We start from the raw sequence: 19,718 nt of genomic DNA on the forward strand, positions 1-19,718 counted from the left end.
ATTTAGGGAGAGTGACGGACTGCATACATGTCTGTTTGGTGCAGGAAAATTCTTGTACATGGGAACGAGTATGTGACAGAAAGAGGAATACGAGAAAAAGGTGCCACTGAAGCGTCCGGAACCAGGGAAACAGTCATTTTTTGTGGACAGCGATAAGACAGCCGGAACAGATTATTTAACATCGATGACCACTAAATGTAGAGTAATACATTTATATATGTCGTATCATAAGCCTAGGTGTGATCCCCAAAGATATCAGCAACCACCTTACTTTTATAAAGTGTCCTTCGCTAAAGAGTATTTTATTAGAAGCTTGGGGCTGGTAATATACAGCAACAGAGTGAATCGCATGTTTGACCCTAGACAAGACTGTTTACGTGTCTTAAATTCTAACAAAAAGTTTTACAATGTACTTCTCTGTACTCTCTACCAGTCACAGCCATGCGGTGTCAGCTGACAAATACCTTACAGAACAGTTGCTGTATGGTTTTTTAACAATATTCCGCTGTATGTCTATTGAGATAATAGGGAGACATACAAGTTGGCTGCTGCCTTTGATGCTTTCCTGGAAAAGAGAACTATCTGCCGCTAAATTGACATGGATCTGCGTTAAAGGATGGTAGAAAATAGATGGAGTAATCGGTTGAGAGGGCTTGTAATGAGGATTGATTTAATAGTAGACTGATGATGCATTCTATAGCGAGGGAGGTGTCGCGGCAGATCATTTATCACACATTTAATCATTTTCTCCGTTGTTCTCTTAAGGTGTATCAGTTGTATGGTATAACCTGCGTTCGACTCGTATACAACTGCATGTTCTGGGTGTGACTTAGAGTGCTATCTACCTACAATCATTAATAGCAAACCTCTCCATACCGCAGTCAGTGAATCATACCCACCGAACAGATGGACAATCTATTTCGGCACTCTCTTCTAGATGAACGAAGATATATGAGAAGCCCTCCATTTCCCTGCCACATCTTGGACGTAAGTTGAGTCTTCAGTTTCATAACTACAGTGATTCCAAGTTAGTGCCATAGGTTGGTAAGGCTCTAAAATCCCCGAGTATACATTTGCTTGACAGATGTCGTGTGTGGAAGAGACTTTGTTAGCAGAGTTCGAGAAGCATGGCGTGTAATTTCACATGTCAGACATCGTTGCTATGCGTTTGTCTATTTCCTCATAAGATGTCATTGCTTCATGCACTTTCTGTTGCTGAAGATAATTTTATACGACTGATGCGAGCATAGTATAATTTCCGAACCGTAAACGGATGTTTTACAGCCCACGCTATATTGTCCATGGATCACAAAGAATCTACTTTTTTTCCTTCGGTGTAGAAGGCGGTAGTTTTATCATGTTTAAGTTTCAAACCAAAGGAAGTGGAATAGAAAAATTTCAGGATGAATGTATGTCATGTGTTGGAAACATATTTCCTGGATTGGAGTATCAACAGCGTTTCATTCCTATCAGGAACCACACTGCTTTAAGACGATAGCATACCTCAGTGCAGAACTGTGTAGCCTTTGGAGTGTGCTTTTATGTTTACGATCATTTCGCTCTTCCCAGTACCTTCTTGGTATGGAAGTCATACACTACAAGAATTCCACAGAATTAATAGTACAAGTTATTTAATACCTTTCCCCTTCTTAATCATCTGTTATATCACCACAATACTCTCGAAAGCATCAGGCTTCTATATGCTATACACCAATAAGGAATGCTAAGCTCCTCAGCATGCAAGCATCTAGAGAGATTCGTGTGTAATTGGATGGCTGACGTGAGTGAGATTGGTACAGCACAATCTGCACAGAACGGTAGTTACAGCACCGGAATGAGAATAGCGGTCTGTATCACTAGTGGCGGTCAGTAAAAGCCTGGAGCACGTGTTATAGTCTTTGCAAAAGCAAAATATCGAAGAGCATTGATTGCATGGAACTCAGCTTGTTTTGTTCCTTCTCAAGATGTTGAATGTAGCGAGTATAGTACCCTCCTATTTCCAAAATAAATCGGAGACAATGGTTCAGGAAGGGTTGATTCAACACAGGAGGAACAGGCAAAAGATTCCACGAGAGGCCATCTAGAGTTTTTCTGAGTCCTTACTTGATTGGTTCAATGAAGGGGTAGCTCGTTTCGAAATGGAGAGCGAGTGCTAGATCTTTGAATATCCGACTTAACCCTACGAATGCGAGAATACTTTGTGACTCCCATCCACATAGGGGGAGATAGAATGTCTTACTGAATTTATAAAGCGTCTCGGCTAAGAAACATAGTTTTTGCACCTCTTCTCTGTTGATAGATAATTATTACACTAAGAAACAGTATTTGTTTCATGTGATGTAGACAGCGTAGTAGGGTTCACAATATGTACACATGTATATGACTCTCACAAAGAAATGTAAGGAATGGTTTAGCAATGATACAGAAATAGAGACCCGTGTTGCAATGTCTTTGGCTGATAGCATCACGAGATCGATGCAATGAAACGTTTTGTTGACGTGAAAATTCGTCGAGGGTGTCGGTTTGGACCTCCAGCAACTGAGTAAAATTCGTTGAAATTACGGAAAAGCTTGTAAAATTACGAAGATTGATTGAACATCCGTAAAATTGATGAAAATATGACAAAAGTGTGGAGGGATGAGGCTACTTACATGCTAGCCTGAGTGTATGAAAATGGTTCCCTTCCTCCACCAGTGGGATTGACAACTGATGGTGCATACTCTCCAAGCCCTGCAGAATACCCCCTTGTTCCACATACAGTTATGCATTATAAGTCATTACAATGAAAGACGCAGTGTCCAGGGATTTAGGGGTCAGTATTAGCATCACATAGGACACCAAAACAGCATCACATACCTGAGTGCAGTAAGCACCACCAATATGAGGAAGAAATGCTCTGAGTCTCTTCAAAAACGGGACAGTGAGCCATCTGCTACCCTGTCACTGTTGAAGATGAGATTAAATGTAGAGGTGTGTGTGTGAAATCTTACGGGACTTAACTGCTAAGGTCATCAGTCCCTAAGCTTACACACTACTTACCATAAATTATCCTAAGGAGAAACACACACACCCATGCCCAAGGGAGGATTCGAACCTCCGCCGGGACTAGCCGCACAGTCCATGACTGCAGCGCCTCAGACCGCTCGGCTAATCCCGCGAGGCTAAATGTAGAGATCATCACCCTTGGATAGGTGTTTGGAAGTGCTCCTCAATGACAAACTCTTCCAGTTTCCGTCTAATGAGATGTCTTCCAAATTTTTTGTTAATAAGAAACACTTCCTCTGCCTTTTAATTCAACCATTCTGCGTGTTGTGGGAGCACCTTAGTTCACACCATGCGAAGTTCAGCTTTATGTGAGAGTCAATTGATCGAAACATGTTAAATCAGTTTAGTACCTGACCCAGTAGCCATACACTGATTCACTGTTTTAAAGCAAAAAAAAAGTATCAAGCTGTTTATAAAACAACAACACAAGAAGCCTCTATTGTGATTGATACCTGTCGGATATGGTCTTCCTTATGCAACAAAGCTTTACTCAGGTCCGTGAAAGCGGTTTCGATCACTAGTCGCCTGCTCCAGTCAACCAATGTATCACCACATATGGTCGATGTCAACTTGTACACGGAATCTGTTTTCGATGTATCGGAAGAGCGTACGCAGTCAAATCTTGTTGAGTTCTCTACCAGGTGAAGGTAGCGAAATTTTCATAGTTCGTAGGTTTATTCTGCTGGATGTTACAAAAATAATAAGGAGAGTGAGTGAGTGAGAGAGAGAGAGAGAGAGAGAGAGAGAGGGAGAGAGATAGACAGAGAGAGAGGCTGTGCTGTCACGAAGACTCAGACAGCATTACACTGTCGTATTTCTAGCGTGGTAATCATAGGAATACGATAAAGGAGATTAGGACATGAAGAGGGGGATATTTATACACTGTCATTCAGTATAGATGAATAGTAGGTGTTATGCTTCTGAATTTCCTTGTACAGTCCACCTACACACTGCATGGTTGTGAATTTCCTCCTGTACGTTACTGTACGATTTTTCTTGTTGTGATTTCTCCTAGTTAGATACGGGTGGAGGACTAGACAGCCTTCTAACAGTGCTGTCAGAACGCGATGGGATTTAGAAAGAATTATGAGGCATTACTGACTTGACGGATGGTATTAGTTCTCCCTGCTCTGGCAAACGCTGGCTATCGTGTCACAAGGTGCGTAACATAAATAAAAGCCGCGAGGGATTTTTAATTGCAATTACGCCCTTTAATCTTCGACAAACATAAGATAACGGCGATGTGGTGATAGGGTTCTGCTGCTGCTGGGAAGCTGTGGTAGGGCGTGCGAAACGACACCCGACAGGCGTGAGCAGCTGGTTTGAATGTGGACATGCCGTAATATCTCTGGTGCTATGAACCCACAAGCGATAATCACATTACTTATCAAGAATGTTATAGTGTTGGAATGTAACGTTACTGTGGGCAACGTTCCAGTACGTGCAAAGAAAATGATTATGAATCGTCATAAGGGAGGTATAGATTTGATGTGGAAAATTACGATTTCAGTGCATCAATAGCCGTAAGTGGAGCGAAAGATTCTATGTGGAAAATTATGCCCAGTGATAAGAAGGACATAGATTTATGTTGTAAATTGATATTTCGAGCGCCACAGTCATCAGGAGAAGGTATTTCCGATACCTTACTCATTGTCGAATTTCACCAGATTGGCACCGTGATCGTAATATTTAGTTACAATTACACTGATACATATGTGGCTGGCTTCTTACGACGACTGTGCCTGGTGAGCAGGCGTGTGGCTGAGGTAGCTGGTGACAAGAACCAATGGACATCTTCAGCTGAAGGCTGCTGCTGAACCTCCCGAACTGGCCGGGCAGTGGTCAAGTATGCAGCTTACTGAACTGTGTCGCTATCTGGGAACGTGAATAGCGAACTAATACCCAGTTTGTCTTGGGCAGCCTTTGCGATCACGTGTGTTGTGAGTATTGTCAGATTTTTGTGTAGAAATCTGAGAAGATTCAGTACGGTGAGCCTTTGCATGGGACAGTTATTCCCCCACCCCTATAAAATGGCCGTTTGAACACTTGCACAGCTATTCTACACATTTCCGCATCTTTATCCGCTTTAGAGAACATCGATTGTGATGTGTTGTTTGCACCTAGATAGTGAAACACAGGTAGAAGGAACATTTGCTGGTTCTATAGACGTGAGAAACACATATGATTATGAGCGTTAAAACCTTAGTTGGCTTTGTAAAGTACATGGATGATCTGGAATCTGTTATATCATTGACATCGGTATTCGTTAAAAAATACCAGTGGAACTAACAGTTTCCCCTATTTTCGAGTTTTCACGGAAACGTCTTCGCAGACGAGATAAGTTTCCAGTTACTCAATGATCTGCAGCACATCCCACATAATGACCTCGCTAAAGAAAAAAATGGCTCTGAGCACTATGGGACTTAACTTCTGAGGTCATCAGTCCCCTAGAACTTAGAACTACTTAAACCTAACTAACCTAAGGACATCACACACATCCATGCCCGAGGCAGGAATCGAACCTGCGACCGTAGTGGTCACGCGCTTCCAGACTGCAGCGCCTAGAACCTCGCTAAAGGTTCGGCTCTCTAGATACATAGTTTCCACTCTTTACCTTTGGAATTACACTGTGCAAGCGATCGCCAGAATACTGCTGTGTGGTTAATATCGAGAAAAGTCGCGTGAATGGTATGATAATCAGGCAAACCACATGAAAATACACGAAATCCTGGAAATTTTCATACGCTAATCAATGATCTCAGAATAAAAGTGTTACAAATATCATAGTTTTTCCGTGTAAAATTGGATAGCGCAGCTGATATCAGTAAATTAATTCGCGATTGATGAATCATTTCTCATCAACAGAGCTCAAATAGGAAATATTCTGTGAGACCTGAATCCGTAGATGGCTGCAGCTCGTTGCAGAAAACACGGCAATAAGCAGGCCTGGGTAGAAGCAGTACCTTCAGTGGATGATCTTGTGTCATAGGATCCTGCCCAGTTTGGAGAGTGGCCACTGTCTGCAGAGGGCGCCCTGATCGCTCATCAGGGCAGCGTGTGAGGGGGCAGTTGCTTCATGACCATTGGCCATGTGGATGACTGACCAATCTCACGGGGGATATCTAGTGCATGACTATATACTTCAGTTGTTGGGATCCGAGTGTCGTCATGGTATTAGAGTATGTATGCGTGTCTGGTGGTCGGTAGCCACACTGAAGCACCAAAGAAACTGGCATTCACTTCCTTATTCAAGTACAGAGACATGTAAACAGGCAGTATACGACACTGCGGTCGGCAATGCCTATATAAGAGAAGTGTTTGGCACAGTTGTTAAATGGGTTGCTGCTGCTTTAATGGAAGCCTATCACGATTTAAGTGAGTTTGAACGTGGTATTAAAGTTGGCGCATGTGCGATAGTACACAGCATCTCCGACGTAGCTATGAAGAGGGGATTTTCCCATGTGAGAATTTCAAGAGTGTACTCTGAACATCAGGAAACCGGTAAAACATCAAATCTCTGACATCGCTGCGGCTAGCAAAATATCATGTAAGAACAGGACCAATGGTGCATGAAGACAATCGTTCAACATGCGGAAGTGCAACCCTTCTGCTAATTGCTGCAGATTTCAACAAGTGTTATCATGTGAACCATTAAACGAAACATCATCGATATGGGCTTTTGGAGCTAAAGGCCCACTCATGTACACTTGATGACTGCATGAAACAAAGCTCTATGCCTCCCCTGGGCCTGTCAACACTGGCATTGGAGTTGATAACTGGAAAAAATATTGCTTGGTCAGACGAGTCTCGTTACAAATTGTATTGAGAGGGCTAATGTGTATGGGTATGGAGACAACCTAACGAATCCATGGACCTGCATGTCAGCAGGGGATTGTTCAAGCTGCTGGAGGCACTGTAATGGTGTGGGCCGTGCGCAGTTGGAGTGATATCGGACTTTAGATGTGTCTAGATACGACTCTGACAGGTGACACATACATAAACATCCTTTCTAATAACCTGCATCCATTTGTGTCCATTGTGCATTCCTACGGGATTGGGAAATTCCAGCAGGACAATGTGACACCCCATACATCCAGAATTGCTACAGAGTGGCTTCAGAAACACTCTTCTGATTTTAAACACTTCCGCTGGCCATCAAACTCCCCAAACACGAAGATTTATTGAGCATATCTGGGCGGCTTGCAACATGCTGTTCAGAGTAGCTCTCCTTCCCTTCGTACTCTTGTGGATTCATGGAGAGCCCTGCAGGATTCATGGTGTCAGTTCCCTCCATCACTGCTTCACACATTAGTCGAGCCCATGCCATATCATGTTGCAGCACTTCTTCGTGCTCAGAGGGGCTCTACACGATATTAGGCAGGTGTGCCAGTTTCTTTGGCTCTTCAGCATATATTTAGGATACAGAAGATTTTCTATGGTGCAGGATACGAATTGTATGTTTACTACAGCGGTGTGGTATCGTAATACAATCTCTCGTGGTGATGTAACCTGGTTGAAAAAATTCAAGCTCTGCTCAACAGTAGCAGGTTAGTGTAAGTAATGAAGTGTCTTGGGCGATAGTTTCCTTATCTCATGACCTGTAGACCACTTCTGCTGGGTTGAACTGCCAGCACGATATGACTGCTGTACGTTTTTTTTTTTTTTTTCGATCTGTGCAAAAATAGTTTTCCACTGAAATTACCGTAATTTGTCCATGTGTAGAAAGTGGTTGACAGTGCTCCCACGCCGGTAGTAGCATTTTGGTGGGTAAATTAAGCAATAACCAATCAGGACGCTCCATTCATAGGAAGTTCCTTGGCGTTAGAGAGACACAAGACACTGGGGGGTGCAGAAGTCTCTAGAGACTGGTTCGAAGAAGGGAGGGGCAGAACAAGGCATCTGTGGAAAGTTCCGTGACAACAGAGAGTCAGATGGTGTTTTCTTTGATTGAGCGTCCAGAAAGAAGTCTGAGCAGACCAGCCTCCTCTGGTTTGGACCGGTGGGATGCTGTGTCCCACTCACCATGTGGCTTTAGCGTATCTCCAGACCAACAGCTGTAACACATTGAAAATTCATCGAAAATTCCAGCTATTTTTCTCGTCTCTAGAACAGTGCTTCTGATTCTGAATTCTAGGAGAATCTTTTAGACATCTCATCTGCTGTGTGTCTGTGTTTTTTTCACGATTTGCTGTGAGTTTTGGAATGTGTCATGAACTTTTAGATATATAATTGTCTGATTTTTCCATTTGTGCTTAGACGGTGGTGTAGATTTCCCACTGTGGAACTATTCTTCGAAAAGAGAGAAAAATAAAAAAAAGACATTAGTGGCTTAACATCCATGATTCAAGCAGCAAATTTAAACTAAGCCCACTCAGCTTTGCATTTATTTCAACTTGTAGGTGAAGTGAGTGTCCTACTTAGAGGTACAGTTTAGTTATTTATTTTGAGTTGCAGGTTGAGGGGGCACTCTACGCAGAACTACTATTTGTTTCGAGTCTGCCTGCTAATAGTATCAATGCATTTTTTCCCAGTAGTGTAAAACCAGTGATGTGTGACAGCTGCAATTTTGATCTGTGTTGCGATTTTAGGTGCTCGTTGTGTAGCATTATGCATATAGATGTGTTATTACGACCGATCTTTATGATTAACTATGTAATTTGGACCAACCTTTACTTCAGCTTCCCACCCACATAAACTTCCTTTCCTGCAGTTGCATAGAGACTGACTGTTTCCCACCATTTCCAGGTGCAGGGTAGTGTTGGTGGTGGAGGGATGGGTTAAGTTGTAAGAGTATGGGAGAGGTGAGGGAGTTAGATTGGTGAATGTAGCCAAATTGACCTGTTTTCGCACCACGACATTAGTGCGATGTCACATCTACGGTCGCCATTTAGGATCAGCCATCGTGAATACATTTCGCAACAATGTAAGCTGCACCAGAAAGCTCTTAGCCCACCACTCACAAGGAGTACAATAATGACAATATGTGCTTCGCAAATGAAAGTGATATCGAAACACGTATGGAGTCAGGCAGTTCGTCATTCTTATTGGTAGGGAACCGCAAATCTCCAGTAAAACATATTAAGGGACAACTGTCCAAGCAGCGGTCCTAGGCATAATTACATACATGGAAGATCATCTGCAGCTTAGTAAAAATCAACTGTGAACAGATTTAGAATAGGAATATGAACGTGAAGTGCATAAGAAGAACTACAGATAGCCAAGGGAGGACAAGGTGCACTTGTTACAAAAAAAGATGCTTGCGCGTTTCAATCACTCTCCATCCAATTTGTAGGATATGCTTTATAGTGACTTACTACGTTATAGACATCACATTTCGTGCGACATAGGTCACAAATATTTCAAGGAAATCACAAACGTTCGGATACAGTATTCGTAGTGTCTTGCTTCGCACAGTCACCTCGTTTGACACGGCCGGTGTGGCCGTGCGGTTAAAGGCGCTTCAGTCTGGAACCGCGTGTCCGCTACGGTCGCAGGTTCGAATCCTGCCTCGGGCATGGATGTTTGTGATGTCCTTAGGTTAGTTAGGTTTAATTAGATCTAAGTTCTAGGCGACTGATGACCTCAGAGGTTAAGTCGCATAGTGCTCAGAGCCATTTGAACCATTTTTTTTTTCACCTCGTTTGAATATCTGAGACTAACGTAGGAAAACGATATGAAATGGAACAACGGTGTGAGAATTGTTGTAGGGGAGGCGGATGGTCAGCTTCGCTTGATTCGTAGATTTTTGGGACAGTGTGGGTTATTTGTAAAGGAGACCGCACACAGGACGCTAATGCGACGTATTCTTGCGTTCTGCACTGATGACCCCAGCAGTTGAGTCCCACAGTGCTCCGCTCTTGAGTTCTGCTCGAATGGTGGTATTTGTGGTAAGTTCCTATGGGACCAAACTGCTGAGGTCATCGGTCCCTAGGCTTAATCTAACTTCAATTACTTAAGCTAAGGACAACACGCACACAGTAGAAGAAGAATGGGTAGCTTTGAGGGATGAAGTAGTGAAGGCAGCAGAGGATCAAGTAGGTAAAAAGACGAGGGCTAATAGAAATCCTTGGGTAACAGAAGAAATATTGAATTTAATTGATGAAAGGAGAAAATATAAAAATGCAGTAAATGAAGCAGGCAAAAAGGAATACAAACGTCTCAATAATGAGATCGACAGGAAGTGCAAAATGGCTAAGCAGGGATGGCTAGAGGACAAATGTAAGGATGTAGAGGCTTATCTCACTAGGGGTAAGATAGATACTGCCTACAGGAAAATTAAAGAGACCTTTGGAGATAAGAGAACCACTTGTATGAACATCAAGAGCTCAGATGGAAACCCAGTTCTAAGCAAAGAAGGGAAAGCAGAAAGGTAGAAGGAGTATATAGAGGGTCTATACAAGGGCGATGTACTTGAGGACAATATTATGGAAATGGAAGAGGATGTAGATGAAGATGAAATGGGAGATACGATACTGCGTGAAGAGTTTGACAGAGCGCTGAAAGACCTGAGTCGAAACAAGGCCCCCGGAGTAGACAACATTCCATTGGAACTACTGACGGCCTTGGGCGAGCCAGTCCTGACAAAACTCTACCATCTGGTGAGCAAGATGTATGAAACAGGCGAAATACCCTCAGACTTCAAGAAGAATATAATAATTCCAATCCCAAAGAAAGCAGGTGTTGACAGATGTGAGAATTACCGAACAATCAGTTTAATAAGCCACAGCTGCAAAAGACTAACACGAATTCTTTACAGACGAATGGAAAAACTAGTAGAAGCCGACCTCGGGGAAGATCAGTTTGGATTCCGTAGAAATACTGGAACACGTGAGGCAATACTGACCTTACGACTTATCTTAGAAGAAAGATTAAGGAAAGGCAAACCTACGTTTCTAGCATTTGTAGACTTAGAGAAAGCTTTTGACAATGTTGACTGGAATACCCTCTTTCAAATTCTAAAGGCGGCAGGGGTAAAATACAGGGAGCGAAAGGCTATTTAAAATTTGTACAGAAACCAGATGGCAGTTATAAGAGTCGAGGGACATGAAAGGGAAGCAGTGGTTGGGAAGGGAGTAAGACAGGGTTGTAGCCTCTCCCCGATGTTATTCAATCTGTATATTGAGCAAGCAGTAAAGGAAACAAAAGAAAAATTCGGAGTAGGTATTAAAATCCATGGAGAAGAAATAAAAACTTTGAGGTTCGCCGATGACATTGTAATCCTGTCAGAGACAGCAAAGGACTTGGAAGAGCAGTTGAACGGAATGGATGGTGTCTTGAAGGGAGGATATAAGATGAACATCAACAAAAGCAAAACGAGGATAATGGAATGTAGTCGAATTAAGTCGGGTGATGTTGAGGGTATTAGATTACGAAATGAGACACTTAAAGTAGTAAAGGAGTTTTGCTATTTGGGGAGCAAAATAACTGATGATGGTCGAAGTAGAGAGGATATAAAATGTAGACTGGCAATGGGAACGAAAGCGTTTCTGAAGAAGAGAAATTTGTTAACATCGAGTATAGATTTAAGTGTCAGCATACACTAAGCAGATTCAGAAGGATGTAGGTTGCAGTAGGTACTGGGAGATGAAGAAGCTTGCACAGGATAGAGTAGCATGGAGAGCTGCATCAAACCAGTCTCAGGACTGAAGACCACAACAACAACAACAACACGCACACACCCATGCCCGAGGAAGGACTCGAAACTCTGGCAGGTGGAGCCGCGTGAACCGTGGCAAAGACGCCTCAGACCGCGCCTGCTCGAGTGTTTGGGATCCGTACCAGCTAGGATTAACGGAAGATATCGAAGCAATTCAGAGGTGGGCTGCTAGATTTACTATCAGTAGGTTCGAACAACACGGTAGTATTACGGAGATGCTTCAGGAACTCACATGGGAATTCCTGGAGGGAAGGCAACGTTCTTTTCGATGAACACTATTGAGAAAATTTGGAGAACCGGCATTTGAAGCTAACTGTAGAACGATTCTACTGACGCCGACGTACATTTCGCGTTAGGGCCACAAAAATGAGATACGAGAAATTACGGCTAGTACAGAGGCATGTAGACAGTTGTTTGCGACTGGAACAGGAAAGGAAATGACTAGTAGTGATACAGACTATCCTCCGCTGCGGACTGCTCGTTGGCTTGCGTAGTTTGTTGAGATGTACAGTCATGCTCATAAATTAAGGCTAATGCTGATACATGGTGAAAAAACGCTCTGGTGGGCGGTTTGCGGGTGTAAATCACCTGCGGCCGTCGTACGGTGGCGCTGGCAGCAGTCCACATGCGCAGAGGTGTGTTGGTGCATGTCAGAGTACGGTGCAGCGAGTAAGTGCGCAGACGCTTTCAGACATGCTAATGGTGACTGTGTGTTGAAAATGGCTCAAAGAACACATATTGATGACGTTATGAGGGGTAGAATACTAGGGCGACTTGAGGCTGGTCAAACACAGCAGGCCATAGTATGGGCCCTCCGTGTGCCACAAAGTGTGGTCTCGAGATTATGGCAACGATTCCAGCAGACAGGAAACGTGTCCAGGCGCTACAGTACGGGACGTCCACAGTGTACAGTACCACAAGAAGACCGATATCTCACCATCGGTGCCCGCAGACGGCCATGGAGTACTGCAGGTAGCCTTGCTCGGGACCTTATCACAGCCACTGGAACAGTTGTCTCCAGACACCCAGTCTACAGACGACTGAACAGACATGGTTTATTCGCCCGGCGACTTGCAACGTGCATTCCACTGACCCCTGGTTACAAGAGAGCTCGAAAAGCCTGGTGTCAAGAACACAGTACATGTTCATTGGAACAGTGGTCGCAAATTATACTCAGGGACGAGTCCAGGTATAGTCTGAACAGTGATTCTCGTCGGGTTTTCATTGGGCGTGAACCAGGAACCAGATACCAACCCCTTAATGTCCTTGAAAGGGACCTGTATCGAGGTCGTGGTTTGATGGTGTGGGATGGGATTATGATTGGTGCACGTACGCCCCTGCGTGACTTTGACAGAGGAACTGTAACAGGTCACGTGTATCGGGACGTCATTTTGCACCAGTATGCCCATCTTTTGAGGGGTGCAGTGGGTCCCACCTGCCTCCTGATTGATGATAACGCACGGCCTCACCGAGCTGCCATCGTGGAGGAGTATCTTGAAACAGAAGATACCAGGCGAATGGAGTGGCCTGCCTGTTCTCCAGACCTAAACCCCATCGAGCACGTCTGGGATGCTCTCGGTCGACGTATCGCTGCACGTCTTCAAACCCCTACGACACTTCAGGAGCTCCGACAGGCACTGGTGCAAGAATGGGAGGCTGTATCCCAGCAGCTGCTCAACCACCTGATCCAGAGTATGCCAATGCGTTGTGCGGCCTGTGCACATGTGCATGATGATCATATCCCATATTGATGTCGGGGTACATGCGCAGGAAACAGTGGCGTTTTTTAGCACATGTGTTTCGGGACGGTTTTCTCAACTTATCACTAATACCGTGGACTTACAGATCTGTGTCCTGTGTGTCCCCTATGTGCCTATGATATTAGCGCCAGTTTTGTGTAGTGCCATATTGTGTAGCACCACATTCTGCAATTATCCTTAATTTATGCGCATGAGTGTAGATGTAGAGAAGTTGTATTATTATGTAAAATTCCTGTGACTACCATCATGCCCCTTCCTCATTGGATAGTAAGTGAAGTTTCCAGCGCTTATGCTGAAGAAGTGGGCTTACTGGCTAAAATTCTTGCTGCTACCATTAGCCGGGCATCCTTTTTGGATAGAAAGGGGTTTTCCGCACTTATTCTGGAGAAGAGTTATTGGTTAAAATTATTCCTGGTGGGCCACCGTTATTGGACAGAAGCGAAACAGGTAGAGGAAGAGAGGGGAGAACTATTATAGTCCGCAGAGGTGGCTTCCGGGATGGTATCTGTATTGCTCATACAATGCGGCGGCGTATTCACTTCCTTGATTGCGGAGAGCTGCAAATCTTGTGTCTGCGACTGACCTCTCTATTAAAGTTACATTCGTTCTTAGAAATTTCAGTCGCTTCTCGGGATTTTTTCTATAAATGGTGGTTTCCTTAGCCGGCACACGTACATGCTCTTTTATGCTCTGGTCATACTTTGTCTTGCGTTTTTTGGTGTAAACTACATTTTTAGATTTTTATCTCCATTTTTACAGTCACCCCCTTTTGTATGCTGTCTTACATTATGTTCCCCCTTTTTTTATATCTCCGTTTCTCCATATTTTCTCCCTTATGTTGTTTTAAATGTCTCCGTGTTATCTACTTACTGTTTCTCGGCTGAAGAGCGGCTCCAATGCTGCTACCAGCCCGCCCCAGATGGGGAACTGAAATTCAATAAAGAAAAAAAAGGGTGGTCTTCGTCAGTCTTCGATGCCTCGCCTGTAGATAACTGGCACGTACCCAGTCGAGATACCGTGCATTGGATCAAACGACGACGGGCTAAAAGACCGAAATTTGAACATCTTCACAGAGAGTATAATTTCTATAGAATGTTTCGAATCTTTGCCACAAGAGTTTGTTTTACCAGCTAGACGTCTCAGTCAATATAAAGCCCACAATTCTTGTGATTTTATGCTACAACAGATTTCACCTCTTATTGTAGCCGAATTTGGTTTCTTAATACATTCTCTAACAGTCCTTCCCGTTTCGTCTATATGCATTTTGCAGCAGCCGCATGTCATTTCATAGACGGCCACATTGCGGAGGTAGTCAAGTGCATCCGTTTTGCGTCGGAACGAGCCTTTTATTTTGTTTTTACTGAAGAAAGAGGTCTGTATGAAATTTCTTCGTAGATTTCTGGTTATTCCGGGAAGGCGGTTCCTCCTCATTGCTATTAGCGTAACTTATATTTCGTTCAAAAGCTCTGTCTTTCGACAATCTGTCACAGCTATTGGTTTTTATTCACTTCTTCAAGAAATATCCAACTCCGATTCCAAGCTGTTGTCATCGCTAACACAGAAGGCCCGAGAAGACAGAGTGCTAAGCACAGATCCTGGACTGGGTACTGGTACGAAGTGGCATTTCAATACCTATTTGTGCAATATGGACCAAATAAAAGTGGCCCGGAGAACAGGGATCCAGGGGACAGAGAAACACAGCAGATGAAAAGGAAATACACTACTACCCTGACTATAGCAGGTGCTGAACGTGACTACCAATCATCTCTCGGTTCTTTTTGGCTCTGGTCAGCAAGTTTCCGAAGGCGGATTTAAGCTTCTACTGCTGAAACTGCTGCAGTCTCATCCGAAATGTTCTGCTGCAGTTCTTGAAGACTATTAGTGTGTTAAACGTGATGGCTCCCCGCACAAGTAATCACACACTGACAGATCAGCGTGACCTGGGTGGGGAGCTAAGGCCGCGAAGAGATTGACCTCTGCTAAGAGGCGTGAAGATTATGTAAATGTGCTCCAAGGTTCGGCCGGCTGCGTGGAACTTGCTCCATCCTGTTGGAAGTTACTGTAGATCTTTCCTCCTCCATTAATGCTGCCACAAATTGACGTCCAACTGTATCCAATCGTCTGGGCCACTTTTATTTGCCCCACACCTCTATTAGTAGGCGTTCTAGAGTTTTGTCGGATCTTCTACATATCAGCATATGTAACAACGGGAGACCGACCTCACTCTCAAGCTCAAAGATGAAGAAGATTTGGATGTTGATTTTGGGGTGAAACTCATATATGAAATTTTGGAACCCGTGGAGGTCTTCTTTGCTGTGTGGTCATACAACAAGTGTGTCAGTAGCAGAATCAACACGAAAGCTTTAAAGTAGCATTAGTTAATGCTTGTTGCTCAAAATGCTCCATAAAAATGTCAGCTGGTACTGGCGACAGAGGTGTCTATAATAACATCGTCAGACCGTTCAAAACATTCTCCTCTGTGTTTAAAATAGTTCGATCGAAGACGTAATTCCATTAGATCAGAAACACCTGGAGCAATCTTCTCCCTTATGGTCTCTGTTGTAGTCGTATCTGATACTAGAATATTAGTAAAGAAGTATTTCACATCGAACCTTACAAGAATGTCACCTGAGGACACCTTCACGGTGTGAAGTTTGAAATTTTCCCGGCTAATTCAAGTTGACAGACGGTCCACCCTTCACGGTGGCAGCCCCCTCGCTGGCGGAACCGCGGAACTCGGCCGTGGCCGTTGTCGCAGTCCATCGTCTTCGATTAGAACAGATCGTGGAGACGAAGGGTTCCACGCACTGTCTAGCTGGTAGCCGCTGTCATGGTTCATCAGATTTTCCGTCAGGCGTACTTCCACGGATTCTTTAATAACGGAATCCCAAAAAGATTTACAGTGGTCAGAATCACAGTTATATCATACTTCATTGAATGTACTGTGGAAATATAGCGTTCGGCAATATCGGACTTGCTTGGTTGCAAGTGCAGCGTTCTTTCACTGTGCGTGTGGTCTGTCCTACGTAAGCCATACCATTCTGACAAGATATTTTGTAAATTCCGGCCTTCCGCAATAGCAAGTCGTGCTTCACTGATCCCAAAAGGTCTGCAGTCTTAGGTGGTGGACGGAAAATCACTTTCCCTTAAAATTTACAGATGATTCTTGCTGTTTTAAACGAAATGTTGCCCACAAAAGGAAGGAAAGCGTGTTCTCCTCTGGTTCTTGATTTTAACTGATAGTGCCCTGTTAATCTGCTGGGTGGAATATCCATCCTTTCCAAACACTGTATTTAGGTGGGCGATTTCCTTAGGCATACTATCCAGATTTGAGATTGTGTGAGCCCTGCGTACGAGTGTTCTAATCGCGCACATAGTTTGCGACGGATGATGCCAACTTGACGCCTGCAAATAAAAATCAGTATGAGTGAGCTTAAGATAAACTGAATGCCCAAGAGAGCCATCATTCCTTCGTCTTACCAAGACATCCAAGAAAAGCAGACAACCACCTTTCTCTATTTGCGTGGCTAACCGAATGTCGTTATGAATGGATGTAAGGTGGTGAAGAAATTCCGTTAGTAAATAGGCGGCCGCAGTGAGTGGTAACAGACGACAGCTGAGTTCTGCATTTCCACCAGCAAGGGCGCTGCCGCCATGAAGGGTGGATATCTTGTCAACTTTACACATGAGTCGAATACTTGCAGCCTGGAATGAAGCAGGTCTTTGTCCCCCGCACTGAGATACCTTGGCTTCACCCTCGACCGTCACCTCACCTGGACCCCTCATCTCCTGACCATCCAGCAGAAAGCCCATACCTGCCTCTGCCTCTTGAATCTCCTGTCTGGCCGGACATGGGGATTGCATGCTTCTACCATCTTCCACACCTACAAAACCATCATCTGTTCCATCCTCTATTATGCCAGCGTTGCCTGGATCTCCGCCTCCCCCTGCTTTTATAAGGCCCTCCAAATCCTAGAACCCCACATGCTTTGCCTTGCTTTTCGTATCCACCTTATGTCGTTCACACAGCTCCAGTATGACCTCATCCCCTTCCCCAATCTCCTCCTTTTCCTCCAACATGTGTGCATCCTTTGTACTGTCCGGAGGCTTGATTCCCCCCACCCCCTGGTGTCCTCCAACCTCCAACCTTGTTCCCCTCCTTCCCCCCCACCCACTAGCACCAGCCAGTACCCCCCCCCCCCCCCCTCTTTCTTCCCTTCTCACTCGTATCTGTACCCGTGGCAGATCCTCCCAGTTTGTTCTTCGTCATCAGTTTGCAACATTAGCGTTGTGTTCGGTGCTGTTCTACAGTGATGTCAGGTGCTGCGGTTTTAATCGTGTGCTATACTTGTACATAGTATCTCTCTCCGTGATTGTTCTGTGATATGCCGCCCGTCGCAACTTTTATGCTCTGGTCATACTTTGCCTTGTGTTTTTTGGTGTACACTACATTTTTAGATTTTTATCTCCATTTTTACAGTCACCCCCTTTTGTATGCTGTCTTCCATTATGTTCCCCCTTTTTTTATATCTCCGTTTCTCCATATTTTCTCCCTTATGTTGTTTTAAATGTCTCCGTGTTATCTACTTACTGTTTCTCGGCTGAAGAGCGGCTCCAATGCTGCTACCAGCCCGCCCCAGATGGGGAACTGAAATTCAATAAAGAAAAAAAAGGGTGGTCTTCGTCAGTCTTCGATGCCTCGCCTGTAGATAACTGGCACGTACCCAGTCGAGATACCGTGCATTGGATCAAACGACGACGGGCTAAAAGACCGAAATTTGAACATCTTCACAGAGAGTATAATTTCTATAGAATGTTTCGAATCTTTGACAAAAGTGTTTGTTTTACCAGCTAGACGTCTCAGTTTTCCAGAAAGTAAGTTGGTGAATTAATCCCGTTCACTACTGGTCTCTTGGTTAGGTCATACGTTGTGGGTGTATTCGCTGCGGTTGGTTCTTCGTAAAAGAGCCATCTATTCTGAAGTTTGATAACAGATTTTCACGTTACGAAGGGTTATGTTCGTCTGCTCGCTTTTAACTTGTGGTACACAGGATCAGCTAAAAGTTATTAAATTTTAATGTACTACTCCACAACGGCCGAAACAACTGTGTCATTCTCCTCGTCTGCTTTAGTCACCGCGATGCCTTCAATTCTCATTACGTCATTAAGAACTTTCTTTTTCTTTGCCGATATGTGGCTTTTAGGAGTTCGATATCCGTAGAACTCTCGGCATATTCTGCCTTACTGCTTTGTCCTGCACTTTAGGATGAGAAATAAAAAATGGTTCAACGGAACTTACAATTTTTTCAACAGGAATTCTCTTAGGTGTAATAGCGAAATTCAAACTTTTGTCCAGAAGTGAGACGGTTACTTAATGTTATTCCTCTAACGAAAGGTTCACTACTGGTTTCGGGTCAAGAAAGTGTCTTTTTCTGTACACTTTATCAGTCAGTTTATCTAACTTCTCTTTCTGTTTCACAGCGATTCATAGCATTAAACTGCCTTCTCACGCCTTGAAGCTACTGTTTGTTTCTGGGGTTACTGACCTCACAACCAGAATTCAACGGAAAAATAGTATACATGTCTCTTTCTTTATCAAAACAAAATGAAAGACTCTTTCCGACGGAAGACGGAAGCACCTGAATACCTCTACGATGCGGGGGTGCAGCAAAATTTATATAGGTGAAGTAGGAAAGGCTATTAAAGAACATATTAAGGGACACGAAACCACACCTGACTAAAACAAAGTGGGAAATATGCGGTACCAGAACATCACAAGAACTATGGCCTTGACATTGATTTCAGTAACGTATGATGTGCTGAGTAAGGAAAACAACATTTACAAAGAAAAGCCCGAGAAGCCACTGAAATTTCTAAGAACGAACTTAAATTGACAGGATGGCTACAGGCTTCCGGCTTTGTGGCTTCCCGCCGTGAAGGAAGTGAATTCCCGGCGTAATGGGCTAGCAGTACAAACAAAGTCCATGAAGCCAACTCCGCGGACAGTAATATTTTATATGATCATTTCCATTATCTTGTTCTGTCCGTTTCGTGCACACAGCGGCGTGACGCTAATTTGGAAGCTAATCGACTCGGAAACGGCACAACGCATATAATTTTTTTCTTAGTAATTATTTCTTAGCACAACTTACTCTGAAACGTTCTTACAAGCTTTTCAGACGCTCACTCCATCTTCTCCACTGGTGATCGTGGCAATCAGTCACCGTGATGGAATAACAAACAATATTCCGAGACGT

Source organism: Schistocerca nitens, chromosome 5, assembly GCF_023898315.1.
Source record: "Schistocerca nitens isolate TAMUIC-IGC-003100 chromosome 5, iqSchNite1.1, whole genome shotgun sequence".
NCBI lineage: Eukaryota > Metazoa > Arthropoda > Insecta > Orthoptera > Acrididae > Schistocerca > Schistocerca nitens.